The sequence below is a fragment of the Phalacrocorax aristotelis genome, chromosome 1 (genome assembly GCF_949628215.1).
Source record: "Phalacrocorax aristotelis chromosome 1, bGulAri2.1, whole genome shotgun sequence".
NCBI classification, from domain to species: domain Eukaryota; kingdom Metazoa; phylum Chordata; class Aves; order Suliformes; family Phalacrocoracidae; genus Phalacrocorax; species Phalacrocorax aristotelis.
In genome coordinates, this window is record NC_134276.1 from 28,524,987 (window position 1) to 28,538,967 (window position 13,981).

General features: G+C 38.3%; 1 long non-coding RNA gene across 1 annotated transcript in view; it reads right to left on the reverse strand.

Annotated features, from left to right (window-relative positions):
* Positions 1 to 276: 276 nt before the first annotated feature.
* LOC142052074 (uncharacterized) overlaps positions 277 to 13,981 on the reverse strand; it is a 41,873-nt gene continuing 28,168 nt past the window's right edge. Inside the window, exons 2-3 of the long non-coding RNA XR_012658701.1 lie at positions 4,000 to 4,299; positions 277 to 3,474 (exon numbers count right to left, since the gene is read on the reverse strand). This is a non-coding gene — a long non-coding RNA (uncharacterized LOC142052074). The remainder of the gene's footprint in view (positions 3,475 to 3,999; positions 4,300 to 13,981) is intronic.

Consider the following 13,981-nt stretch of genomic DNA (forward strand, 5'->3'; position numbering starts at 1 on the left):
TTTCTGGGCTGTTGTGAGATTACCAATAAATCCTATCTGCCTCTGTCCTCCCATGTTCATCAGACATACCAGGGAAATTTATCAAGAATAATTGTTACCAAAATCAATTTTAATATCACCATACTTAATTCTTAAGATTATTTTCCAATATCTTCAGGATGGTGGAAGTGGCAGAGAACAGACAAGAATGTTTTCTCATAACTGGAGTTTCATAATCAACTTTAGGTGAATCATCTGAACTACATTTCTTAAACTTTATCATACTGCAGTACTTTCAGAAAGGCAAAACATGTCAGAAAGTGACCTATTATAAACTGAATACTCCCCATTATAGAGAAGAAGGGAGAAAAAAGAAATACCAATATGCTGAAACTTGTGATCATGTATTTTGGAAAATTTTTACCTTATGTGCTAATAAAAACAGAAATCAGAACAAATAATCATAGAACTTACAATGGTTTTCCTTTTTTTTTTTTTAATAATTAGATTTTTGGTGTGGTATCTTTAATATCTTTACTTCAAAAACTTAAATTACTAAGTAGACTTCATCAGTTTTGAAGGATTAAGCTTATAAAAGTTCCTTTCAGAACTGCAGACTGTTTCTGCATCCATGTGGTTGTCAAACTCCCTCCCAAAATTAAACATTTATTTTGATCGCCACATTTTAGACAATCAAATTAAAAATCACTTCTGATCATCAGTCTGCTTCTAGGTACAGTGCAGGTAATTTTTCCTAACTTACCCTTTGAGAATTAATGTACTGGCTTTAACCAAACATTGTCAAAATAACTTTTCCCAGACTACTTCAAAACTAATTATAAATCTAATACCATTTCATTTCGGTGCATCTTAAAACATAACAATTTCCTAATACAAATTTGACTCCAGGATCCACAAAGTAGATGGCTCTTGTCTCAAATTAGTCTTATTATCTTGTTTGGCCTGATAGAGAGGTTACACTGTAGAGAAGCAAGCAAAGCATGCATAAGCAAAGAAGAGCAATCCCATTACTGAAAGAAAAAGAGTAAAAGAAAAAAATGTTATTTCTCATCAACACACAGAAAACTAGATTAGTCAAAATGAGATATATGTCAATTACCTTAGAAATTAGTTTTCTTCCTACCATTTGGCATCCATAGCATAATTACTAAAACATATTCTCAGAGCAAACCCAGTAAATTTAAAGAGTAAGTAACTGGGATATATTTTGCATGCTAATTAGGCTTTTTGTACATCATCAAAACATCTTGAATCCAATCTGCTTGAATAACGAAAAAGAAAATGAAAGTAATTATTTTAAAGATTTCTTTTTCAAAAGGCAGCAGGTATTTAGGGCCAGCGTCTGGTAGCATATTCCTCAGGCACGTCTAGTCATGGCTATCTGCAGTGCTGGCACACTCTGGCACAGAATAATGTCTTTTTCCTGTGCTCTCATGACACCCAGACATAATTTCATCCCACTTTTCTAAACAGCTTCTGCTGATTTTGATTCAAACCCACTTATAGAGTAATTTAGCCAGATTCCTCTAAGCCATACTCATTGATAACATGAACAAATCCAGCACCTGGTCTTATCACTAACAGGGTCCAGGAGATTTAATAAGGGGTGGACTTTCTTGGGAGCCAAATGAAGTAAGTGTTCTTTGTGTCCTGTGGCCATAGTGAGCTTCTGCTGTGCCATGTGCCCTTTGCAGTTGCAGCTGCATTCAGAGGTGACTGAAAAGTTGTGCCCACCTACCAGAGGAAATAGCCCACCCTCACTTAGCTTTAGTGTACGGAGTTGTCCCCAGAGGCACCTCAGGAAGTGGCCTACCACTGCATAACCCAATCTCCCACCCTGCTCTGTCCCCACCCAAGCACCCATCTGAAGCGGCTGTGCTGAAGCCTGGGGCAGCTGAGCATTGCTGACACCCCTGGGGACACCAGCAGTGAAGAGCAGCTCTGAAGCAGCACCACAGACCAAGGGGAGTCACTCCTGCCCCTGCTCCCATACAGGTCTCTGCTTTCCCACTTCAGACAGGCTCCCTGGAGCCCTTCCTCTGCCCTGCTGCTCTCTGCTTACTGCTTTCAGCCTGGGTGATGTAAAGGAACAGTATTTCCCCAGCAGGAGCCCTTGGTCAGGAGCAGGGTAGGGGCAGGGTCTTGCATCCAAAACCACACTCACCTAAGGTACTGTGGAGATGTCTCTGTCTCCCATGTACGCACACACACACCACACCTTCCAGTGAGTCAGTCTCATACATACCTAACCACAGACATATGACTGCTGATGGACTATCCACCTTCTTTACACACACTGTATTCCTAAGCCATCTCAAACTGCACTGGCATAGAGACAACCAAGACTTGCAGCAGATGATCCTCCCTAAACCCAAGAGGCCGGAGTGAGTTAACATCTCTAAACCTGCCTAATGGAAGAATGTCAGGCTTGGCACGCCACAGCCCCTTTTGGGGACTTCTGTCCCGCTGCTCCAGGCTTTGATAAGTACCATATTCACACACTGCAGTTACGGGTCAGGAGGTCTCCAGATCTGAATTCTTCACTTTCAGTTATTACACATTTTTTACAGAATAACATTTTGATGGTTGAAGTATCTGTTACTGGGCTTTAGTGCTGACATAATTTTCTCTGAAGTTAAGGAACGAGGAAAGAATGGACTGCAAGGAAAATGAAGCAAGTACATCAAAGCTGTGTGCCTGAGCACTTTCAGGAATATGGCTCAAAATCCTCATGCAGTTATCTCACTTGCATATACAGGTTCCTTGTGTTAAAACTTCATAGGGAGGTGCATTCTGTGCTTACTGAGGAATGTGGCCTTTTTCATGTGAGAGGAACTTAATTTTGAAATACCTTTATTACTGTGGTCAGCCTGCGGTGTTGCTAACTCAGCAGAGGAAAGAACAGTAGTGCAGACGACGTATCTGTTCTGGCAGTAATGTAATTTGTATATACTTGTACACCAGACCTGGAACAGAGCTGGTCCCAAACAGCATGAATTTCTCAGGAGAAGCAGCCATGCAGGTAGCGACCCTACTCTCACTTCACACGATAGTAATATCTTGCCTGGAAACTTCTGCTTATCTAATCTAGTGTGTCATGACAGGCGACACACTAAGTCCTTAAACATAGTAAACACCAAAGCAAAGGAGTACAGATGAAATCCAAGCTTTCTTGTGACCAAAGGCGATTTCTGCAGCCTCAGGTACGTATGAATGTGTTTCACAGCCTCAGGCCGTTACCTGAATTTAATATCTAAGTAATCCTTCAAACACAAAAAACTTGTCCACTAGTGATGCTTGTGCCTGTGCCTTCTGTTGTAGCCAAGAGAGGGTGATGGGCCATGTGGCAATGTAAGATGACACAGGAGCACGTGTTGCATGGTCCAGGTGTTACAGCAGGTAAGGAAGTTTTTAAGTGGACTTGTTTGCCCCATTCTTCCTCAGTATAACTGTTTTCTGACAGAGATCAATTTCCTGTAAAACAGGAGAAAATGAGGTCATGCTGTGCACAAAATGTGAGTCATTGAAGACCCACTACCCTACACTACAAGTGACCTTACATGACGCAAGTTGAACATGTTCCTCCTCTGAGAGTTGTGGCAGAGGGAAGCCAAGGGACATGTGTAAAAGACTGCACAAATGAGCATGAATGGAGCCGGTAGAAGGGGAGACCTGCTCTCTGGACACTTCATGGCTCCCACATTGAACATCCCAGAGCCTCTCATGTCCCAGGCAGGTACTGCACTGTCTCACCTGCAGAGCTCTGCTCACGCCTGCTCTCCCTCTGATACCAGAAGTCAGTTGTTCCCATTCCCTCTGACTCAGCTGAGGCAAAAGCAGGAGCAGTATTTGTATTACCCCTTGACTTTTGCCAATGGCTAACGCATTGCTGAGCATATATGCAGCGGTGCTTGCAGAGTGAAAGCTGTCATCAGGTGCCCAGCTGTTCTGCTAAGGGAGGGATTAAGGTGTAGGGGATTAAGGCACAGGAACACTTACCTGGAGTGTTCCAAGTGGATTTAGGGTTGCAGGACGGATGCAGGCACTCGGAGAAAAATTATGTAGGCTGCTAGCTGCAGTCTTGGTACTAATGTACTATGGTACTGAGTAGCATGCCTCTACTGCTACCTTCATCCATGCCAGGAAGCAATCCTGGAGAGCAGCTCAGGTGGTATGGAGTGGCTCTGGCCCCCACTGCAGCAAGCGAGACCCTGTAAAATGGCTTAGTTGTTCTCTAGGCAGTTGCTTTGGTGTCTTCCAAATGTTTCTTCATTATTCATGATTAATTACCTGAGAAAACTGGAGAAGAGTCAGAAACAAAATACAGATAAATGCAGCCTTAACAATGGAAAGAAAAACACATGTGACAGTGAATGGCAAGTTCATGAAGAGCTAAGATACTTCTCAGGATAGGTTCTCTTTATCTTGACTGCACTGCTGTTTCAAATCAGCTTTCATAGCACAAATACATATATTTGTATAGATCTAAGTGCACTAACTAGTTGTAGTATAATTTTTAATTTTATTTTGAAAAAGAAAAATCTCATTAATCTGTCCCTTGGGAAGCAAAACTCTGATAATGATTTAGCAAAAGTAAATTTGTAAAGTCCATCTTGATCCAAAAATAACCATACTCATAATATCCAAGCCTCCTCAGCCAGCATCCCTATGCTCCCAAGTCAGGAGAGTCATCATTCCTGAGAGGGACCCAATGCTGTTCAAGTATTTTAAATAATGAAATATTATTGACAGCTGGTACGGATGAGGCCATGGCACTTAGCTGACATTTGATCAAGATTTAGACTGGAATAACTTGTGCTAAGTTGGAAGAAATGTATTTGCTCTAGGTGGGAACCCGGACTCCTGTGCCAGCAGGGCTGCTTACTGCTCTCAGTCATAAGCATGTGCCTGTTTGTGGGACTGTGCTGAACACGTTCTCTTTTTAATGGGAGGGTTTCAAAACCTGAATCACTTTGTTGATTTGAAAACTCATCTGTGGTACCACACTCTCAACCTCATACTCACACACATTCAAAGAGAAGGAAATGTTACACCTGAACATGTGAAGATAAATCTACCCCAAAGAGCTGGGACGCGGCACACAGCTGGGAGGTGGCAATCACTGATCCCAGCATCTCATGAGCTCTGTTGTGTCACTGAGTCATGTCAGACAATGAGCAAACAGTTCATTTATTTGCTGTTTTATAAATCTAGTTTCATAAATTTGCAGGACCTGTATTTTGATTTTGCATCCAAACTTGACAAGTTAAAGACAAGCAAGAAAGCTGTGCTGGGGAATGGAAGATATCTCACTTCTACTGTGGCATGCCGAAAAGAGCACCTTAAGCCAAGGGCATTCCAAAGCGCCTTTTATCTTGATGCTTCATATACAAAATTGAATAAACTGACCATATCAGTTCTATCTTTACAAGCTTTCTCCTCTACTCCCTTTTAAATGAGGTTTCTTTTTAATTTACCATTTTATTTTTAATCTATACTAGGAATAATTTACTCTCTTTTAAAAGCAGTGCTGGGTCATTTTTCTACTTACTCACTGTCTGAATTAACCACTGCCTTTAATCAATAATTTTGAACATCTCTTCCCACCGTTTTTCCTTTGAAAAGTACCTCAGTATTTAATAGCCCTAAGGGAGCCTTGTGATTTCTGAGAAAGCAAATCTCAGCTAAATTCACCTGTCTGATCCTGTCAAAGTCAAAACAGGAACAGATTTTTCCAGCAATAATCTGTTTTTGATCACTGAAGATGTTTGCAACTTTGAAAGTCTCATCTTTACACATATCAGAACATTTTTGACTTCTCCTAGGTGTTGCCTTTCAAAGTAATTCATTGCCATTAAACCAGTCCTTTTTAGAACTAATTTTTCTTAATTGTGTATGTTGAAAAAAATCTATTAAGGTTCTTTCCATATTACTTTATCTTGAGGGCAGGTTACTTTTTTATGTTGGTGAAAATAAACTGAGAAACAAGAATGGATTTTAAATTGCCATTCTGCTATTATATTACTGAATCATTCTATCTCATAGTAGACACACTCCAGAATTGCAATACCAATTTACCATATTCATTGCCAGCAATGGATACAAATATTACTATATATAGAGATAGACATTCTTGAAAATAAATATACTGTGAGAAAGCTCATTGCTGGCAAAATAAACATATTGGAAGGAAAACAATGGCTGAAGAGTTGCAGAAAAACTTGCACACATTTAAGTACGCCCTACTAGCACAATTTTAATGCTGTGTAAAATGTACGTTTAAAAACCACACAGATGACAGATCACTGTGTGGTCAATGAATGTGAAGTCTTCAAAGTTAGCTAACTCTTTAAAGACTTGCTTTTATCCTCTGACAGTACTTATTTGTCTGGCACATGGTTATGGATTTACCATTTCATATTAGTTCTCCTACAAAGTGAGAAGCAGAAGGAGAAGGAATGAAAACCTGATCCACTGAAATCACTACCATTTGCACTGACTTCCATAAGGACAGGTTTCTATTTATTTTGAAAGCTAGAGTATTGCAGGTTATCTTTCCTGACACAGTATATTTTTGCCTTGACAGAAAAAGCCTCTGCCTGAGCCTGTCACCACAAAACTAATAGAGGATTTTGCTAGCAGTTATGGTGTTGATTTCCTAGGTAAGCAATGTTTTTGTTTAACTAACATCTGGTGATATACTGGCATGGGAATAGTCTGATTCTAAACCAGGAAAAAGGATGGCTAGGGGAGAAAGAGTCATCCTCACCAGTGAAGCAAATTTTAGTAGATCATAAAAGTTTCTAGAATTGCCCCTTCCTGGGCAATTTTCAAGCTGACTGGCAGACATCTTTGGTTCTTGGAAGCATCAAGGATACCCAAAACACCCCAAAACCAAAAAGGCAGGGATTTAGCTCCCACTAAGGCTTACTACTCATTATCTTTAACTTTTGGACAGCCCTGAAGTAGTTAGGACTTGATGACTGTTGTATGTCCCTTCCAACTGAACTATTCTATTCTATTCTATTCTATTCTATTCTATTCTATTCTATTCTATTCTATTCTATTCTATTCTATTCTGTCTGCATGCAGTTTCCCAGTCCTGGATGATAACCGCACGCTCAACTCAGTTGCAACGTGGTTGAATAAATGGCAAAGGGAGGAACATGCAAAGTGCCATTAATGTTCCCCGTGACATGACTAAAGCATGAAAGTAGCAGGGGCAGTTCCTTTGGGCCAGGCTGGCACCTAACTTCCTTCCCACTGTCCTTCCCCCACTTCCCATTGTGAATCTGACAAGGTGGGATGATATATTGTGTATAAACACAGAACAAATTCCAGAGGTATTTTCTGGGGTCTCTGCATTGCTTTTGGTTTCAGTTTGCTTTTGCTTTTGTTGTTGTTGTTTTTTTAATTGATAATTCAATATGCTCTTAAAGGATTAAAACAAAACACTTTATCATTCTTTACTGTCTTCCATTTGCCAATTCTTTTAATGGGAGTTCCTTAACTCTGGTTCTCTTCTCCAATTTTTAATCCTTGACCATTTTTCTGAACTGGTTAATATATGGAATAAATCCTTCATTGCCTCATCAATTTTTATAACATATTACCTGTTTGCAAGTGTTTTAAAATGTCAGCAAACTGCTTTATTTTTCTTGTTGGAAATCTGATCGGAAATAAATGTCTGACATTTTTCTTTTTAAAGACAGCTAACAGGCTGGACACACACCAGGGCAGAAAGGACCACTTTGATCACCCAGTGTGACTTGCAGTGAAGGACAATCACTCACCCAGTCTTGCACAGAAATTTACAGAACCTGTCTATGACACCAATCTTCAGTGCATGGCTCAAGGGATACTGTGCTGCCTGCTAAGCCCTTTAACAAACATAAGACGAGTCTGCTGGCTGCTGACATGAAGTGATAAGAGTGATGCTGCCCATAGCACACTGCTTGCACAGTACAGTACCCATGGGCAAGCAAGGACCTCTTAGTCTAGACCACATACAGACATGGTTTGAGGGTTTACATAAAGCACATACTGTCCGCTTTTGACTCAGCCAAGGAGGGCGTGAAACGTAACACTTTGTTTTGGACTGAACAAATAGGCTAAGGAATTAATGCACAGCTTAAATAAGACTTAAGTCTACTTTAAGCAGGTTCCTAAGCTGACATAGGCGCTTCTTGGCTGTCTGGTGTCTGTTGTCTCCCCACATGCACCTGCCCAGAATGTTCTTAGTGCCACTTCTCAGAAGGAAGGATAGTGTTGGGAGGTTTCTCAATGGACTGGACATGGGTGACCTTTTTTGTTTCTCATTTACTCTTCTGTGTAGTACATAGAAATGGTAATTTCACCTCCATGAGATAAATGTTCAGCCCCAGCCCTGGTATTCCAACAGCCAGCCCTGCCCTTCTAACACATTTTCCTTTTAGATTTTCTAGTATGTTTCCAGCCATTGGATATCAAAGACTTTATATTAGGTTATATAAAGACTGCCTGACTGTGTAGAGCTTCTCGACCACAATCAAATAAACGTTTAACCCGATTCCCAAAAAGCTAAATAGACCATGAAAAGTGTTTAGACTTCACATTATACTACCTAATTACTAGGAGCCTTGAAAGCCAAATTAATTTCTTTAATTTTCTCTAAAATGCCTGATGAGTTTTCCCCTTAGATCTCTGATCAAAATACTCAAAAAAATTGGTTCAAAGAGAAATGTTTGCAAGCCCTTAGAAAATTTCACTTTCTCCATTAAATAGGTATATTCTCAGATATGTTCTTTTAAATTTCTAAGTATTTTTCAAAATTTAGTCTTATATAAGATCAGATGTTGCAAAGAGATTTTGGCTGCTTTATCTGAGAGAGTGGCAAGATTTCACACACACTTTTTTCTTCAGTATTTGCAATTGGCTGGTTTGCACTGCACTGAAGTGCTTAATTTTCTATGTTCAAATGAGACATTTCTGGAATCAGGTATCAAATACTTCCTGTTAAACTAGGACCCAAAGACTATCTAGCCCTATCTAACATGTACCTTCTGTAGCAATATTCATGGCTGCAATACTTGATTAGGGACAAAAAGGTCTTGTTTTTTGTTTTTTTTTTTAAATTTAATTTATGTGCTGGAGTGAACCTCAAGGGATGCTTCTTAAATTCCAGCATTTCTCAGAGACAGCTGTACAATGGGTGGAGGAATTCCTGAAGGTTCACTGCACATATGCTGTCTCAGACGAATAAAGAGAAAACGTAACAAAAGAGTTGAATAGCAATAAAATTATATAGCTCATAACTTCAGAGAAATACCTTCAAAGAAGTAAGTGGAAGTTAAACCCTCTTTGAGAAATGTTAGCAGACTGTTTCCTGAGTAAGGGAGCTGTACTATCTGGTGAGTAATGACGGTCAATATTTTAAAGTTATGCTATAATATTAAAACAAATGGATGGGAAATGTAATGTAGAAACTCATTTATCTCTTCTCTTTTCTTCTGTTAACTTCTCCCTAGAAAATTATCTGAAGACCTGTAGGTGAGAACAGATTAATCAATTCAGACCCAACAAATAGGTAGTTGTTTTCAGTCATAAGGGAATCAAAATCAATGGAAAGCTGTTGATAGATGTAGAATAAGGCAACTCTTGACAAGGATCAAGCTATAGCATTTAATTCCCCAACAAACAAATTAGCACCCATCGTAGCTAGGGAGCATAAGCACAGATGAAACTACAGACAGATACATTGATTATGTTTAAGAGTCTTCCTGGCTCTGGTCCCTGTTTCAGTTTCCTAAAAAAGACACTTTAAACGAAGAGGACAAAACTGCACAGAAAGCAGGAGTCATCCTTTAAAATAGATAATTGCTAGATTCTGAATAAAATAATTTGTTATAGCAATTTTTAAAAAACTTGCTGATTCAGACAAGGAAAAGCAGTCTCAGCAACTCTGAATACTACAGAATCAGGTCCAATACTGCCTAAAGTATAATTTGAAGAAATTGTAACAAAATGCTCTACATTCAGCTTACATGAAAGGAAACTATTATTACAATGGTCACTTCTGCCAGGCACCTCTTCCATTACTCTACTTTTCTAAGTATACTACTCTAATTGCATTTATGTAAAAATGGAAAAAAATATTAAAGCAAATATTTGTATAGGAGACCATGTTGTAGCTCTGTTAAGTGCCCAGAGTACAAGGCTGTCAGCTGTTCCAAGGTGGAGACCAAGTCTCAATTCTGTCTGTCGAATCAAGAGACACTGGGAGAAGCGAAAGGAGAAAGGAGCTAGAAGCATCCATGTGCAGTGCAGTGGTGAGCGCCGTCGGCACCCACGTGCTGCTGCTCACTTTCTCTGTTATTACCCTGACGTTTAAGACACTCTTACAGCTGATATGATTCTGAAACATCTCAAGCAGAGAAGAGAACTTGTGTCTCTAGTACCTTCAGTGATTTCTAAATTTTAAAAACAAATGAGTTTTTGTAGACAAGGAAGGCATTGCTTCATCACCACATGCATTTTAAACACTGAAATCTCTTGCTGTACACACTGATTATCAAAATGGGGGGGGGGGGGGAAGCTTCAGATGCTACCTCAAGGGATGAATATAAGCTTCAAGTCCTAAGCAGAATGAAGCACCTAGTAGTATAATAAGTCACAGCAAACAAAATCAAAGCCAAAATATATCCTTTTTCTGTTGACTCAGATAACTGGGTTCTTTTGATCCTATTTTGGTTCAGCCTAGAAAATCCACAGAATGACAGGATTTGGGGGATGCAGGTGGTGGAGTCTTCCAGGAAAGTTCCTCCTAAGTGGTGTAATGCTGGAGCAAAATACGAATCAAAAAATAAATATACATTAGCAAATAAGGCCAGGCTTGTGAAAAGGGAACCATATAATATTTATTACTTTCCAACAGAGAGGGTTAATATAAATTAATATGACAACACCAAAACACCACCACAGCTGGAGGCAAAGGTTGCTTTAGCTGTGCTATTGTAGGAACAGTGGAATTCCCTAAGAATTAATTCTTTTCTCTCAAACACTGCATAGATACTTGTAATTCATTTGGTATCAGGCTACCAAAATATGGACAAATTTGGATATTTATTGGTTTTTTCCTGTTTTTCATCTGTCTTATTCGAACAATAGAAAAGTAAACATATGAGTCTTGTGAGGAGTATTTGTAAAGAGGAAATAAGCACTAAAGCACCAAATTACATGTCTTATTTCATTTCCTAATGAATTATCAAACATGAAATAAGTGGTAAAGCACCAAATATACCTTTTATTTAGGAAACTTATTTAATTTCCTAATTATTAATTTTTAAGAGTCATTTTTATTCTCTTGGTCCAAATATTTCCTGGCATCACACAAAGGAAATTGCAGTTAACTGTTGAAGCTTTCACAGAATCTTTATTGACAAACACCCCTTTTGAATCCTCTTAGAACATAACTGAATATTTCTACAAAATCCTTACCTTTTGACCATCTCAAACCTGTCTTATGCTTTAAGATGAGCTGCTACTGAACTAGGATTTACAACATCAAGTAAGTTCATGGCAATGATGTGGCATCAGGACCCTGACAGAAATTCAGCTCTTTGTAACAAGAATCATAATAAAAAGAGTTTAGGAGTCACTTTTCTACAGTGTATATACAACAAATGGTTTTCAAGTAAATCTGGTTTGGCTTTGTTGCTTTTTTTTTTTTTTTTAATCCTAAACTAAGTTCTCTCATTGTCCTTGTGGAAATCTTTAAAAGCAAATAAACTGTTTGAGCTGTTTTGTTCTCACTTTAGTCCTCTTGTTTAAATCTTGAAAGATATTTCTTACTAATGCTTGTGAGGAGTTTCTCTTTCATTAAAAGCGTAGTATTCCTGTGTTGCACAGAACTGTATCAGATAATGATAGTACTTTACTTAGTACAGCATATTTAAAGTAAAGCTCTGTTTAATAGCAAATGCATATTATCTGGTGGGTGAAGCTATTACTGGGTTTCATTTTAAAATGTGAATGCCTTTTATTTTAAGGAAAAATACACTGAATTAGTGTAAAAAAATACAGAAGATAACGAGGTTTGTCCTTTTACTATCCTGAGGGAAAGGAAGCTTTAAAGGGTATTATCTATTCACTTGATCAACAAAGATGTTTTCCTGACTCTTTGAATACCCATGGTTTCAAAACTCTATTAAAATGCTAACAAATTCAAAACCTGGTTCTCCTTTACTTCAAAGTGCATATCTTAACTACCCATTTCTCCATATATTTAATAGGGGCTGGTCTCATTTTAAAATGTTTGATTTATTCTAGTGCCTCTAGATAAATAGTAGAGCAAGAATATTTAAGTTTCACTGGTCTCAACCTAATATTATGCAGGAAGAAAAAAAATTGAATGGTAAACAACAGGATTCCACAAAATCATAATAAGAAACTTGGAAAGAATGCTGGAAAACTGCAGAATCCAATAGGGAATGGAATACCAAATATATACTGAATCAAAATATATATTTTACTAAAATTCTATAATGTGTTTCAGAATGAAGACACAATTTAATAGTTTTCTCTGACTATTTGGGCTGATAGTATGCATCATCTAGGGAAGGCAACCAAGCATTGAGCTACTTCAAGATTAGGGCAATTATGGAGAGGTGAAAGAAACACCTGTAAGCAAATGGTAAATGAAAAAGTAAACATCAATCAATCAACAAATATATAAGGCCTTTGAGACATCTAGGCAATTCCAAACTTAGCTGAAATTGTCAGAATTAACATTATGGATGCAGGTAACCAACTTCCACTTAAAAACATTCTCATTATAGAAATCCTTCACTGAATCTCAATTGCAATCTCCAATGTGACTGTACAATAAATCCCTTTTTAATGTTCCTAACACAAGGTGGAAAAAGAAACATTAAGTCACATGACAGAAAGTCCTGATTCTTAAAATCTGTGTCTACTCACTCAAATCTGTTCAAAAAAAAAACAGCGACTGAGAAACTTCACTTCGATGCCAGAACTAGGCATCCTCTGCTTTTTGCAGCTAATACAAAGCAGGCATAAAAACATCACAGTGGTCTGAACTCTAGCCAATTTATTAAGAATGTAGTTTTGTGCTCAAGACTGATCTGGATTAATTTTGCAGAGTTGCAAAATTAATGGACAGAGGATGGTGGCCTCCGTTTTTCTGATTACACCCATATTTCAGGCTTGAAATACTTTTTGAGATCCTAGGAAAATATATGCCAGAGTGTATCTCAGCTTCATCATAAAGCAAGACTCAAGAGCTCACCAGCTCCTGCTTCCTCAGCTGCTGTGTACCATGATTTTCAGTGAAAGAAAACTCTGAGGTGTAAGATGGAAGACTTGGAAAAATTCAGCATGATCCCAACCTGGACTGTCAAAAGGCCAGTGCCCAGCATGTATTTAGGCAACAGTGATTTTAAACAGAAATCTCGCTTAAAAGGAATATCATAAGGATAACTGAAATAAAGATAGAGAACTGATCAGCTCCACTTATGACAATAAGATACATACTAATGGTACATGCAGTTGCTATCAGAACTGTACTTCTCTAAAAAGGATAAGGGACAAATCTTGTTCTACTACCATGGGCAATTTTTGTCTCCATATTCTTTGAAAAAGTTGTGGATAAGACTAGTACAAATACTTTCATCTTGTTACACACAGCTGCAGCTTGCTTAGCAGACAAGGTATGTAATAATAAGCATAACAGCATGAGAAGTATCCAAGGGTTTGGCATCTTTAAACTCACAGACCAGAACAATGGAAAACATAAACAATTTCATATTCAAATTACACATAAGGCTATGATGGTAACATTACTTGAGGAAACATAATGAATAAATCCTATTCAATAAAGAGTTCTAAAATATACAGAGTCTTCAGAAAGTGGACTATCATATCACCTAATTTGATCCTGTGTACATCACATTATGTCATTTAATTCATTTTGTCCCACAATGAG